Raw genomic sequence first — 15,759 nt, 5'->3', positions numbered from 1 at the left:
GTCAGATGGGTGGCATATAAATAATAAAATTACAGTATTACTATGTTATATGCTGGCAGAAGTTTGCCCCCACCCCCGCAGCCTGCCAGCGGAAGTGTCCAGAGTGCATTCAAATAATCCAACCTTAAAGCTTTGACTTTATGCACAACTGTGGTCAAGCTATCAATCCAGAAAAGGCTGTAGCTGTCTTACCAAGCAAAGCTTGCTAAAGGCACTCAATTGTCTGCCTTAGGTCTCTAGCCATTTCTAGAATGACAAGCATGAGATTAATACAAATACATTTCACATGCTCATGCAAGCTGAAACAAAGACAACTTTGTGGTGTTATCAAAGGCGGTTTATCCCATAGAATTTCCAATCTGTTTATTTCTTGGAAGTAGCAACTTGACATGATCCAAAAATCCTCATTTGTTTTAGAAGGAAAATCCTCAGAATAAGTTACTAGAGGCATAGCTGGGTTAGTAAAAACAACAGAGAGACTTGTGGAACATTAAAAACTCAAATTCATTATGGCATAATAAGAGGTACATATTTAGCATAAGGGAGAAGCTATACAATGAAGATGCTAGATGCATCTCTATGAATCTTCTTTTCTCATACGGTGGTGCCTCGCTAGACGAATGCCCTGCTAGACGAAAATTCCGCTTAACGAAAGGATTTTCTGATCGGAGGTTGCCTCGCTATACGACGAGATTTTCTATGGCCACCGCTTCGTCTTGCGAAGCGTGGCCATAAAAACCTCCGATCAGAAAATCAGGGCATTCATCTAGCGAAAGGGGAACCAGCTGTAGCAAGGGAAGAAGGCAAAGGAAGCTCAGCTGAGAGGCGCTGACAGCTGTCACCGCCTCTCAGCTGATCTCCCTTTGCCTTCTTTCCCTGCTGCAGCTGGTTCCCCTTTGTGTTCCGCTGGTCTCTGCCCCAGCAGAGACCAGCGGAACACAAAGAGGAACTAGTGGGGGAGGAACTAGGTGTCCGCTCGCTTGCCTTCGCCGAGGCGGCGCTTTCTTGGCGAAGGCAAGGGGGCGGGCTAGGTAGGTGTCCCCCGCTTGCCTTCGCCGAAAAAGCCGGGCGCCTTCTCAAGCCCCCTACAATCCCCGCTGTGTGACAGGCGGGATGCGGGGCAAGCGCAGGAAAGATCCTGTGCTTCCCCCACATCCTGCCTGTCACACAGTGGGGATCCTAGGAGGCTTCTCAAGGCAGGCTAGCAAGGGGTTTCTCAAAGGAGGCAGGCAAGACGCAGCGCCGGGGGAACGTCTTCCCCCGCCACCGCGTCTTGCCGCGCACAGCCGGCATGGAGCGCAGTTTCGGACAGGTTTCCTTTGAGAAACCCCTTGCTTGCGTGCCTGTCTTGCCTGTCTTGCCGCACACAGCCGGCATGGGGCTTGGCAGAGGTGGGGGAAAGGCGCAGGATCGTTCCTTCGCCTTTCCCCCACCCCGCCCGACAGAGCCGGATCCGACGAAGCTTCTGAAGCTTCGTCCGATCCGGCTCTGTCGTTGGCAGCAGCGGCACTTGCTCTCTTGGCTCGGGGAAGTGCCTGCCTGCCTTCCCCGAGCCAAGAGAACAAGCGCCGCCGCCGCCACCAGTTCCCCCGGAGCCCATAGGAACGCATTAATTGACTTTTAATGCATTCCTATGGGAAACGGTGCCTCGCTAGACGAAATTTTCGTAGGATGAATTGAGTCCTGGAACGAATTAATTTCGTCTAGCGAGGCACCACTGTATTTTACAGCTGCTTCTATATTACTGATCCGTTAGAACAAAAACAACCCAACCCAACAACAGCTCTGTTTTTTAAAAAAAGATCTGCACATATGTAGTTCCATGTGTTAAACTGATTTAAATCACATCATGGCTACAGGAATACAACTGGGTTTGCTTCTGCTGCCTTGATGGTAAAAGCGTATTTAACTTGGGGAATGGTGGGATGGGGAGATGGATGGGGGTGGTGTCCATTCTGACATTCTGAAGGTGGGGAAAGATGATGGTGTGTGGCCTGGTGTAAATTAATTTGTAGCCTGGGGGGATTACTGTGCCGTAGACTGTCCCTGAGAATCGTAGACTGTCCCCGGGACAGGTGAGGGTGCTGATCCCTTATTTTCAAATCCGAAACTTGACAGCTATGGAATGAGCATCATTTTGTTCTAGAAAGGATAATATATTTTTAAAGTAGAAACAATGAAATGAGCATTTTGGTGAATGCTGGCTGGCTGGCTGATGACTAAAATCTTTTTAAGAGAGAAAATATGGCAACCAGCATCAGCCCATGGTGACCCTAGTACTGTTGCAGGCCTTGCTTGTCACTTAGCTCATCATCTGCAGCTCTCCAGCAGATCATTTGGTGGGTCCTGGAATTTGCTCCAGCCCTACTTGCACCACTGAAAAGAGTGCTAAAAATGTGTTTAGGGGAGAGGGAGAAAGCTTTCCTGCTGAGTGCCATTTTGCTTACTCCTGCTGTTTCATCTGTTTTGAGATTTACAGGTGGTCATTTTCCCATAGCTGCTTGCTAATTATTCTGCTGCTATTCTGCTGTTTGAAGTTGGTTCTTCACACTCTTTTCCCCATTGCAACACCTGTGTTTACATTAAAGCAGGGGTCAGCAAACTTTTTCAGCAGGGGGCCGGTCCACTGCCCCTCAAACCTTGTGGGGGGCCGGACTATATTTTGAAAAAAAAAATGAACGAATTCCTATGCCCACAAATAACTCAGAGATGCATTTTAAATAAAAGGACACATTCTACTCATGTAAAAACACCAGGCAGGCCCCACAAATAACCCAGAGATGCACTTTAAATAAAAGGACACATTCTACTCATGTAAAAACATGCTGATTCCCAGACCGTCTGAGGGCCGGATTTAGGAGGTGATTGGGCCGCATCCAGCCCCAGGGCCTTAGTTTGGGGACCCTGCTTTAAAGTATTCTTCAGGCTGCATAAAAAGTATGAAAATATCTTGTAAGCATGGGCCACGGTTCTGAGAACTGTATTATTGTACTATTGTGTGCCAAGCAGTTCCTTTGTTTGTGAGTGTGGTTGCCTTTGCAAAATGCAGGCTTCCTCTTGCCACGCCACAGCACAGACATACTGCCTGGCAAATTGCTAATGAAACTCAGAGGTAAAGGCTGCTACTCAAAGACAATCAACAGAAGTCCATTTGCAGGAGTACAGCATATCAAGTCTTGAAATGTACCAGAGGCAGCCACCTGGATTGTGTCCATGAAGCCTTGTCATCTTGCATTTTTGTGGATGCTAATACCAACACTGCAGTAAACCTGAGCTTCTTGTGACCTAAGTGGTATTCATGCTTGTCACCTGTTTCTGTTTTTTGTGATTGATGGCTTGCATGCTTTACATCTCGTATAGTACTTTGTGCATATTGCTTCTCACTTCCTTTGTGGTTGGTAAGAGGTTCCTTTCAGGATGACAGCACCATAGCTGCCAAGTTTTCCCTTTTCTCGCGAGGAAGCCTATTCAGCATAAGGGAAAATCCCTTTAAAAAAGGGATAACTTGACAGCTATGGACAGCACTGAAATCTTATGCCTTTGGTCCTCAAAATGGCACCCATGGTATTATTGTGGAAAGCCCCTCCCACGAGGTGCAGCTGGCACAAGCACTTTACAACTTGTTTAAGACACACTTTGCCCTGGTCTTTGGAAGAGAAGTACAGTATGCATTTATACTTGTCCTCCTTGCAAATGTTAGCAGTAAGGCGTTTTATTCTTTTATTGTTGTTGCTTCATGCTTTATTATGGATTACTTTTGCAGTTGTCTTAGTAACTGTGTAACCTGGCTTGGGACCTTAGAAATCAATCAAACAAACAAACATTGCTGCTATTTCATGACGTTAAAAGTAAGCCACCTGAGGTTGTGGTCCCACTCTGCCTAGTGGTAGGGCTGGCCCTGTCTATCTTGCTAGGTTGCTTTGAAGATTTAATGGGGTAACCCCAAGTATGCTGCACTAAACTCATTGGAGAAGATACAGATAAGATAGAAAATTCAACTGAGAGAGACAAACCTTCTGATGATTTAGGCAGAACACAGAATGAGATAGCAGTGCTGTTTCGCCTTCTGAAGTAACTCCTTGGAACCTGCTTCTCTTTAATCTACAGTGCTTTCTTTTTTAGTTGGGACGCGGGTGGCGCTGTGGGTTAAACCACAGAGCCTAGGGCTTGCCGATCAGAAGGTCGGCGGTTCGAATCCCCGCGACGGGGTGAGCTCCCGTTGCTTGATCCCAGCTTCTGCCAACTTAGCAGTTTGAAAGGATGTCAAAGTGCAAGTAGATAAATAGGTACCGCTACAGCGGGAAGGTAAACGGCGTTTCCATGTGCTGCTCTGGTTCGCCAGAAGCAGCTTTGTCATGCTGGCCATATGACCTGGAAGCTGTACGCCGGCTCCCTCGATTAATAACGTGATATGAGCGCTGCAACTTCCCCATTTCCAGCCACCATCTCATTCATCCACAGTATTCTCTGACCTGTCAGCTCCTTGTGATGCAGTGGCACTCTCCTAAAGAACAAGGCATTTATTTTTCATTGGTGTTTTTGATAATTTTATCCAACAGGTGGGGGGGCAGAGACTAGAGAGGACTGCTAATCGCATGACTCTTACTCATTTGATCATATGAGGGCAAGCTGCCTCCATCCCCCCTCAACCTTTGTCTCTCTTGCCGAGGTAAGCAGGTAAGCAAATAAATGCTTTCCCTCTTTGTATATCTGCACTATGATAGAATTACTGTTTGTCTGCATAAGCTACTACTCGAGGGAAAGTGTGGTGGTGCCATCTGATCAGGACTCTGGAGCAGATGTTCAGTGCCCCACACAGCAGAACAAGCAGGAGGGCTCCAAAATGTATCAGGACTGACTTACCACATTTTGGCGTTGAATCATTCACATAATGATTCCGAGCACATTTCAAAGTGTTGGTGCTGACCTTTAAAGCCGTAAACAGCCTCGGCTCAGTATACCTGAAGGAGTGTCTCCCCCATCGTTCAGCCCGGACACTGAGGTGTGCTGGGACTGGTGTCGTTAAGCCAGGTCACAAATGATCAGGAGTCAGGGAGCAAGCAGTGACTCACCCAAGTTTGCAGACGAGACCAAATGTTCAGGGTGGTAAAAACAAAAACAGGATTGCGAGGAGCCCCAAAACGACCTCTCCAAACTGAATCTCCTTGGAAATGTGTTATCTCTTTCTCTCTCTGTGTGTGTGTGTCAAGGCAGAACCGCAAACCACTGAGTAGGCTAAATTTGTACAACGAAAGAAAAAAAATAAGGAAAAGGGAAGTGGAAATCAAATGTGGCAAGCAAGACAAACCACTTACATTGGTTGGAGGAGGAGGAGAAATAGAGCACAGATTCACAAGTTCATTTTGGCCACCCACATTCCTCCATGATGTCATCCTTGGCCATGTTTGCACACCTACAGTTGAAGGTGCTGTGTGAACTAGTTGTCCTTTTTCCTGTTTTTGCAATCTTAATAATATTCATCGCACCTTTCTGATAATGAGAGTTACTGCAACGTGTATCAGAGTGCTGATGAGAACACACTGAGGAAGTGCATGTGTGAAACAGCTGTTACATGTGCCTGCAGATACCTCCCCTGGTTACCCAAGGTTTTCCCCTGCCCCCCCCCCAAAAAAAATCAGGCTTGAAAAAAGTATTCTCTTCTCTTCTATTGAATATGTCACAGGATATGTGTGGCGTTCAGTAGTTTTTCCACTTTGCAAATGGGCTCACAGCCCAAAAAGGTTGGAGATCCTGCCTTACAGTATCGTAGATAATTATAATCATAAATATATATAATGGCCCACATGTCTGTAAGTCTGCCTGAACCACTGGGAGGCAATAGACTGAGAGGAAAGGTAATGGGGCAATATGGAGTCCTCAACATAGGGGTTTATGATTGCTTTAAGAAGTCAGTCATGCCTGCGTTGCATAAGCCACCAATATACTGTTACACACCATCTCCAATCTCCACGGCAGTGCAAGATTCCAGGAAGTTCCAAGCACGCTTTACTCTGAGTCTGTGTTTCCTTTGGAAAACGAGGCACAACAGAGACCGTAGTTTTAGGATATATGGTTTATTTACACATATATGCAACCTGAGCCTATGATGGTGGGGCTTACAGCATTATGCTCCAAGAGGGTTCTGTTCTCTTATTTCTGAAACCTTGGATTCAAACTGACAGCCCCCGTTGTGCCCTGACAACCGTTTTCTCCAGCCTGTTGCCACTTGCAAACTGCAAACTGCAAACTGCAAATAATAATAATAATAATAATAATAATAATAATAATAATAATAATAATAATATATTATTTATACCCCACCCATCTGGCTGAGTTTTCCCAGCCACTCTGGGCGGCTTCCAGCAGAAATATTAAAATACAATAATTAAAAACATTAAAAGCTTCCCTAAACAGGGCTGCCTTCAGATGTCCTCTAAAAGTCTGGTAGTTGTTTTTCTCTTTGACATCTGATGGGAGGGCATTCCACAGGGCAGGCGCCACTACCGAGAAGGCCCTCTGCCTGGTTCCCTGTAACTTGGCTTCTCGCAGCGAGGGAACCGCCAGAAGGCCCTCGGCACTGGACCTCAGTGTCCGGGCAGACTACTGTAATTTTCCTCCAGTTTACATCACCCCCAACTGCAATCCTGAAACTCCTTCCTGGAAACTCTTTCATTTTCTCCTGCTAACTACCCATAGCTCAGAGCGGGGCTGCACCCATTTGCAGACTGGCACATAGTCTTAAGGGAATGGGCAAAGGTGCATACCAAACAGGACTCAAAGCAAAGGATCAAAAACAAATGGGAACATACGGACATGGCCCACAGCCAACATATTTCCATACACATTTCCATAATATTTGGTGGGTCTTTTAGCAGCATTTACGAAGCATGTGAAGAATTGGTGAAATGCACACAAAAGTAAAATAAAATGGTGACAACTGATTGGGCTCACTGTCTAAAACTGCAGGCAGGCTGGCTTTGTGGATGTCTTGCTTAGAATCATATTTGTGCTTAGGGGTGCAAAATGTGTTCTTGGAAGATGACAAGAGCTGACTGATGCCAGATGAGGTGACTTACTTGCTCACAACCCCATTACACATTCCCTTTTCAATAGTGAGCATGTCACTACAATGTGAAACCGCATTTGGCTCCCAGCGGGGGTGGGGGGGTTGCAGGTGGAGGGAGAAACCCTTTGTTTCAGCAAGGTGAAGACTAATGGATGCTTTCAAATCCCCCAGGAGCAGCACATCAAGCACCAATTAGGTAATGCATGCAACTACAATATTGTCTCCATTATAGTTTCAAATTACTTGTCACAAGTTCTCTTAACAGCTGGTGTCTTGTTAGGGAGCTACTCCTGTACAGTCATTGGGGGAGGGGGGGTCACAGTGACATACTGTTTGGAGGCTGCTGGCAGGTTATTGCCAGCTTGTGTCAGCAGCTTCAGACCCACTCCGAACAGTGAAAAGAAAGCACAGCAACTGAATCAATGCGGGTGGAAACTGGCTACCCAACAAATTCTCTTAACATGCATTTTTATGTGTGGAAAAATAAAAATAAAACAATCACTCCAATAGTGATACATGGATTATTTGGAGAGTGAAATTAGGGCCTAGCAAGAGCAGAGAGCAAACAGAGGTGGTCTGAAAATGAGGAGAGGTGGTGAGGTAATCTGGAAGGTTTGAGAGTAAGTGCTAGTTTTTTCCCGCACTGGGATTTTTAGGAGTTGTTGAAGTTCCTGGCTTTACTCGTTTTTGCATTTGCACACAGTTCCTTGGAACTGAACCCTCTCATAAGTTGTGGGTTTACTGTACTGTACTACTACTACTAATAATAATAATAATAAATTTTTATTTATACCCCGCCCTCCCCAGTCAGAACCGGGCTCAGGGCGGCTCACACCAATAAAATTACAATAAAACATAAAAAGCAATTGATTAAAATACAGATTAAAATACAGTATTAAAATTTGTATGCCACAACAGCAGCTAGAATTGTATTAGCAAGGAACTGGAAAACTGAAGACCTACCTACGGTGGACGACTGGCAGATGAAGCTGATAGAATTTATGGAACTGTCTGAACTGACTGGGAGAATCTGAGAGCAGGGAAAGGAGACGGTGGAAGAAGATTGGAAGAAATTTAAGATTTATTTGGAAAAGAATTATATGATTAAAAATAGACAATAAGGGAAGTGGAAGTACAAAGAGGCTGAAGAAGCATTTAGATATAGTAAGAACGGAATAAGTTTAAATGTAAAATAATTATTAAGATTTCTAGATCCAAATGATATTTTGAAATATTGGGAATGTGTGGTTAAAATGGATCAAGAAAAATATTTATAATAAGTATCTTAGAAGAAGAAATGGTTTAAGAAGTAGAGAGTGCTATATTAGTTATAAATAGAAACGTGGAAGGGGGGGAAGGAGGAAGTCGACAGAGTAAGAAATATATTTGACAATGTTAAAGAAATGTTTTTTTGTTTTTTCTTCCTTTTTTTGTTTTTTGTTTTTCCTTTGTTTTTGTACTTATATTTTTCATATTTTTCTGTATTTGTTATAAAACCAATAAAAATATATTTTTTAAAAAATAAAATTAAAATGCAGCCTGATTACTATACTATACAGCAGGCATCTCCAAACTGCGGCCTTCCAGATGTTTTGGCCTACATCTCCCATGATCCCTAGCTAACAGGACCAGTGGTCGGGGAAGATGGGAATTGTAGTCCAAAACATCTGGAGGGCCGAAGTTTGGGGATGCCTGCTATACAGTAACACATCAATATAAACCATAAACTCATTCTCTGAGCGTAGTCTGGATCCAAAATGGCACAACCTCTGCACAGGAGAGAGAAGTGTCAGCAGGCTAGAAGTTGGGGAGTCACAATATTAGCAAAAGTACACGATATATTTATGGAGGGGGGGAAATAAGGCTCTTCTTATGTTCTTACATGGCTCCTCATATAGAATAACAGTCCACTGTGTAGTCACAAATGCTTGCCATATACATTCAAATCTTGAAAAGTAATCACTAGCCACAGATGTTGTGCAGTTCTTAAATGCTAGTGTACACTTCGGACTAAGCCCACCTGCTGTTTTCCTTGAGCCTTCTTTGTTTATACAATGGTACCTCGGGTTGCGGACCCGATCTGTTCCGGGGTGCCGTCCGCACCCCGAAAAGTCCGCAACCCGAGCGGCGCTTTTGCGCATGCGTGAAAGCACGCAGAACACTTCTGCGCATGCGCGCGCGGCAAAACCCGGAAGTAAACACTTCCGGGTCCGCCGCGTTCGTCACCTGGAAAAACACAACCCACAGCAGACACAACATGAGGTATGACTGTACACTGGTTAAGCTTTAAATGTGTAGCTACACATTAAGCTTTTAATATCCATAATTTACAAAACCAGTCTCCCCAGGTGTCAGTAAAGCCAAGAATACATTGTGATCTATTAAGTAATGGATTCTAATTGCCACGTTCGTCTCGGAACCGCTCCAAAACAGATAGAGCATCAAACAGCACTTCATCACGTGTCTATTAAAGCAATTGCATCACCAAAACTTACTAACTTGTACCAAGGTATGTTTAACTCAGAAGCAATTCACACTGCGTTCATAGGGACTTCCTATCTAGTAAACATTATAGTTTGGTTTTTTTTTGTTTTACTCCTGTGATTCTTCTTAATGTCTTTAGGCTCTGCCCTTCACCATGAGGAAGAAGACGTGCATGTTTTGATTTGAATGTCATCTGTTTTCCTGCAGTGATCCGAGTATAACTGGTGGAACCGCTAACATTTGAAGCGTGCCTAAGTGGGTGAATTAAATTTCTATTAGACGCACTCCTTTTCCCCTTGCCCTTCAGGCGCGGGCTGGGAGCCGTGTTGCAACACATGGCATATGGAACTGTCATTTAGGATGGACTGTTTTATCATTAAAGGCCGCGCCAGTTGAACATCTTTTGGGGTTTTTTTTTAAAGTGCTGAAAACATTTGATTTCCTTATCGTTATGTCCCATGCCATCCTCTCCTTTCAAGGCTGGATGTAGCTTTCTCTAGCAATCGTCAGGCAAGCCTCGGCAGGGATGAAATGGAGAAAGCCTGCTCTGCCTTTGAAGTTTTCACCCCGATACAGGCGCTTTCATCCAAGCTTCTCTCAGTGCAGCTATCATTTACACACTAGAGCTTGACAGGGTGATAGCAAAAGAGATTCATGGCCCCTTTTATTTTCAGACAGAATAATCTGTCAGCTTGCCTGCTTAGGGACAGGGGCTCTTTCCTTTCCCCATCCTCCCTCTTTCTTCCTTCCTTCCTTCCTTCCTTCCTTCCTTCCTTCCTTCCTTCCTTCCTTTCTTTCTTTCTTTCTTTCTTTCTTCCCCACCTTTTCCCCAGATGGGACTCAAGGCTGGATACATGAGGTTCTTCCTTCCTTCTGGCAGTTCTCACATTGCGAGAAGTGAAGCTACAGGGAACCAGGCAGAGGGCCTTCTCGGTTGTGGCACCCACCCTATGGAACACCCTCCCATCAGATGTTAAGGAGATAAGTAATTATATATCGGTAACATTTACGAAGCTCACTGGAAGGACAGATCGTGAAGCTGAGGCTCCAATACTTTGGCCACCTCATGAGAAGAGAAGACTCCCTGGAAAAGACCCTGATGTTGGGAAAGATGGAGGGCACTAGGAGAAGGGGACGACAGAGGACGAGATGGTTGGACAGTGCTCTTGAAGCTACGAACATGAGTTTGACCAAACTGCGGGAGGCAGTGCAAGACAGGAGTGCCTGGTGTGCTATGGTCCATGGGGTCCCGAAGAGTCGGACACGACTAAACAACAACAACATTTACGAAACATCTGAAGGCAGCCCTGTATGGGGAAGCTTTTTAAGGTGTCATGTTTACTATGTTTTTCTATATGCTGGAAGCTGCCCATAGTGGCTGGGGCAATTCAATCAGGTGGGCGGGGTACAAATTAACAACAACAGCAACAATGCCTCTTCTTCCTGCTATGTCCACCTGAAGGAGAACAGCAGCAAAGCTTGGCAGGGACATCACTAGGTAAGGGGCATAAGCCCACAACACAAATGTGTGTTTACTAATTTTTATTCTGGAGATCCAGGGCAGTGTAACGGTTAGAGTGCTGGTCTAGGAATATGCTCTGTGAAAAATAGGCCACCCTGACCATTAGGCAAAATGAGGCAGCAGCCTCAGGTATCTGATTTTGGGGTGTCACGAAAGGAAAACGTGTTATTTGATTTATTGTAATTATTTTATAGCCGGGAAGAGGGGAAAGGTGTGTCTTACGTGTGGAGGAAAAATTTAAAACACAATGCAGAGTTCCCAAAAAAATGATCAGAGGCAATTGTACTTCATTCAGCAGAGCTTTACTTGCTACTGATAAGCATAATGGTCACAAATCCAGTGCATTCAGGATTGGCACAGTCCATAAAAATCCAGTTGCAGCACTTATAAAAACTTATAACAAGTCTAAACCTTAACGCTAAGCATACTATGTACAGAATACCACACCAGAAGGAAGAGAGAAAGAAAGCGAAATTAAAACCTAGGCTCCTTCTGGCCCATATTTATAGTCAGCATGACCTTAATTGGAAGAGATAAGAGAACCATTTCAAGCCAGCTGTACTCAGCTATTCTGAAGGTACAACCCAAACAATCATGGCCCTTCTGCCTGCTTCTCTCACAGAGAGAAGCTTCTAGTAGCTTCTTGGATCCTCTTGTATTAACTAGAATAGGAAATATCTTTACACATCAGAGCAATACTTTCTGCACTAAGAAATGCAAACCAACAAGGTGCTTGTTGGATTTTCTACTTCAGGTGCCAAAGTCACTGAGGTACTATGTATTTTGACTGACGGCGGGGGAGATGTCTGAAAAAAGCAGTTTCTGCTCTTTTCCCTAGAATGCAAAATATCTACCCTGTTGTGCTCCCTGTTATTCAGGTGCTTCTGAACAGTAGGAAAGCCTGTGGGCCTTGTTGCCAGCAAATCGGAAATAGGCTTATTCATTTATGTTTAAACCACTTTGGGGGCAGGTTAAACTTTTTTATGTGATGAATGAATGCTACGGCTTATTGGCAACTGGCAGTTCAGTTGCTTCCAGGCCCATTTCAAGGGGCTAATAATTCCTTTTTAAGGTCTATATGGCCTGGGCCCAAGTTAACTCACGAGACCACCTCCCTCCCTTTATTGGTCACCTGTCTGTCAGATGAGGAGGTGATTGGCCATTCCATCTGCCACACAGGTGTTTTTTCCCCCAGCCCTCAATTCCTGCACCTCTCAGGTGGGTGCCATTGCCATTCGAAGAGAACAAGAGAGGCGGTGATGGGTGAGTTCCAGTAATTCTTTTTTTCCCCTTAAAAAAACAGCACTGACTTAACCTTACAAATATTTACCTCAGTGGGGGACCCAGTGGTCTTATTCCATATTAAGTGTGTGTGTGTGTGTGGGACCACAGCTTTAGAGAAATAAGATCAAGCTGTGTGTGGGTGTTGCATGGCCAAAAATGGCTTATCTTCTGAGTTAGGCCAATAAAACTCAGAGACAAGAGGAGTTAGGAGTCCATTTTGTTTACTGCAAAGCAATAGGCTACAGTCGAATCATTTCGCAAAACTGCAGCCCCGCCCAAAGGTCGGGCAGGGGTATTTATAACATTTCAAACAAAGGATTTCAATTTAACCAATCACATTAAACATTATCTCATTCTATTTTAGTACGCATGTCCATTATTACCTAATTCTAATTTAATACACATGTGCAGTAAGTATTGCTAACTAGGCCTTGATTCTCAGTAATATGTTACATTGTGAGTTAGTATGCGTGTTGGGAACCTGTGTTACATGTACCATGTAACAACTTATGTTCTAGTTTATGAATTGCTTCTTTGTGATTGACGTATTAGCTGACCTTCTATCCCAGTAGGGACGGCTTCTTGCTGAATCATCAGTTTCTTTAAAGCATCAGGTTACCATAACTCTTCTATTATAAGCATATCCCAAGATTAATAAGGGTTTACATTATCACCTTAATTGTGGCCCTTTGGGCCCCTGCTACATGGGTAAGGTGGGTCAGTGGTGGAGAATCTGTCAATTTTGGGTTTATCTCCATTTCTTAATTTCAGGCTGCTTCCTCACGGCACCACATTACTGTGACAATAATCCTAATATCTGCATGACGCCATTTTGCGTAATATAATATGTGTTTTTAAAGGAATTTTCTGCCATATAATGTACTTTGTGCATTGTTTTCCTCAACATAATAATAATTATTATTATTTGTATACTGCCCTTCACCCAAAGATCACACGGCAGTTCATAACATTTAAAATACAAAATGAGAACACAAAATACACAATAAAACAAAAACAAACCAAGAATAACCCCCCTCTCACAAAATAATTCATTTCTATGTACCCTTTGGAACTCCCTCCCGTTAGACATCAGAAAAAAAAACACCTCTGTTGCCTTTCCAGCACCTTTTGGAGACCTTTTCCCTCCCAACAAGTGTTTTATGTGGAATTTTTTATCCCAGTCTGTGTTGTATTTGAAATTGTTATTATATATGCTCTCATCGTTGATGTTTTTACTGCTAAACTGCTTCGAGATGTGTTAAAGGAAGCAATTCATAAATGGAAATAAATAATTCAGTTACACATTTTTTTGGTTGGAGAATTGCACTGCAAAAACTCAGAGAACAGTGAATTTTGAATTACAGCTTCTTCTTCTTTTTTACTATGTATTGGTTTGGGAAGTGCAGATTAGCTGAAAAAATCTCTCCCCCATCCTCAATGGTGCCACCCACCCACCTTGTTAAAAAAAGAAGCCTGCTGATCTCCATGATCTTTTGCCGCATTTTGTTGGCAAAGTACATCTGTTTTAAAATGCACTTCGATGTGATCAATTCTCACTTTAATGGTAGAATCATAGAGTTAGAAGGGACTCTGAGGATCATCTAGTCCAACCCCCTGCAATGCAGGAATATGCAGGTGTCTCATACAGGGATCGAACCTGCAACCTTGGCATTATCAACACCACGCTCTAACCAACTGAGCTATCCAATGGTTATTTTACTGGTACATTTTAGCAGACTTGTTTGCTTTTGTGCTGCTTTTAATCTTACGATTGGATTTCTAAGTATTTTCACGGCACCTTTTGAACGTTCTTCCTTTGTGAGTCGCCTTGAGGATTTTAGCGGAAAGACCACAGCTACATCCGGCAAACAAATAAAGGAGGACGACACGTGCTTCCGAATTATGCAGGATGCCTCATCAGGCAGAATTATTTAGCAGGATCACTAATCACATTTGCCCCGCAAAATGTGTAAATTATTCAAAGACATTATTCCACCGCTGCTTCATAAACATTTTATAGCTCCACCTCAGGCCTTTGCCTTCACATTTGCATAGATTCCACTGGAGAAAATTGGAATTGTGGCCCACCAAGCCATTAGCAGCTAGATTGTAAAATATGTTCCCTGGGATTTCTGACTGGCCTTCCTCCTATATGCTTTTAATAACTCTGCTGGGGTGGTGAAAGCAGGGCCAGATGTGTTCTTGGGGGTGGAAATGAGCTAATGTACGATGTGATGTAACTCGTTCCTTCCCGAATTGAGATTCTTCTGGAAAAAAAGAAAAAAGGAATTGCTAGCCGCATTTAGACAAGCCGTTTTTCGTAAACATCCCCAGATTCTGCATGGAACACAAAGGACATGAATCACATCACAGCAGGCGCTCTAGCTGGGGAAGTGGCCCTTAGGAAGATTGCTTCCGTAACTCGGGCTTCATAATGAATGAGAACGGCTCTTAGAGGATCTGTAGGAAACTGATAGTGGCTTATTTAGTTCTGGTCTCACTGAAAAGGAGAAAAAATGTGGATTGGAGGGGCGGAGAAGCTGTGATTTGATCAGGAGCATTCCCTCGGCTTAAAAGAAGAAAAAAGTGTGATTCTTCAAGCCACATTTGGATCCTGTTCTTGTTTTCATGCCCCATTCCATACACCCCAAATTCCCTGTACAGCAAGGGTGACAGGGTTTTTAAGAAAGGTTTACGGTGTTTGCATAAGAGCAGAGGAAGCAGTATGTGGCTGCTTTGGAAACCAGAAGTGAAAACCAGAGCTTGAAAATTAAAGAGAAAAGAACGCAGTATCACAATCCCAGCAAACTGATTCATTTCAGAGATCACATGGAAGATTTTGTGTAAATACGTTCAGAAAGTGTCTGGAGCTGCAGATGCCCAAGGCCTTTGGAGTAATAAAAACAGTAACATATCCATAAATAAGTAGTTCCTGCAAACAACACTGCTTATTTTTTTTACCTTGCATGGTAGCTACAACAACAGCGACACCCTTTTTTACCTTCACAGACCCAGGAACTACGTAGTTACGGTAAGAGGCCAGGTCCAATGTGCAATTTTAAAAGCAGCTGGGGTGCCAACTTGAATAAAATATTGGGGGGGGGCTGCATAAATGATCACAAGATGCGGCACACACACACCATTTGAATGTCAGTGCCCATCAACTTGGGAACTGGCCCCCTCAATTTTTTTGGGGGGGGGGGGCTGAAGGAACCTTGGTCCCTAGGAGTTGTCTCCTATTTACCCTACAAAAGGGGTTAGCCCTATGGCAGGGATACCAAATTAACCATACAGAGGTTTGAGCAACACGTACCTATATTTGCACAAAGCTCGTTCCTTCCAGGTTTCCAGGGCTTTTTTCCCCAGCCGGAACTCACCAGAACAGTTCTGGCAGCTCTCAAGT

Source organism: Zootoca vivipara, chromosome 4 (genome assembly GCF_963506605.1).
Source record: "Zootoca vivipara chromosome 4, rZooViv1.1, whole genome shotgun sequence".
Classification (NCBI taxonomy): Eukaryota; Metazoa; Chordata; class Lepidosauria; order Squamata; family Lacertidae; genus Zootoca; species Zootoca vivipara.
The sequence above is the reverse complement of the archived record's forward strand: the minus strand, read 5'-3'. Positions refer to the sequence as shown.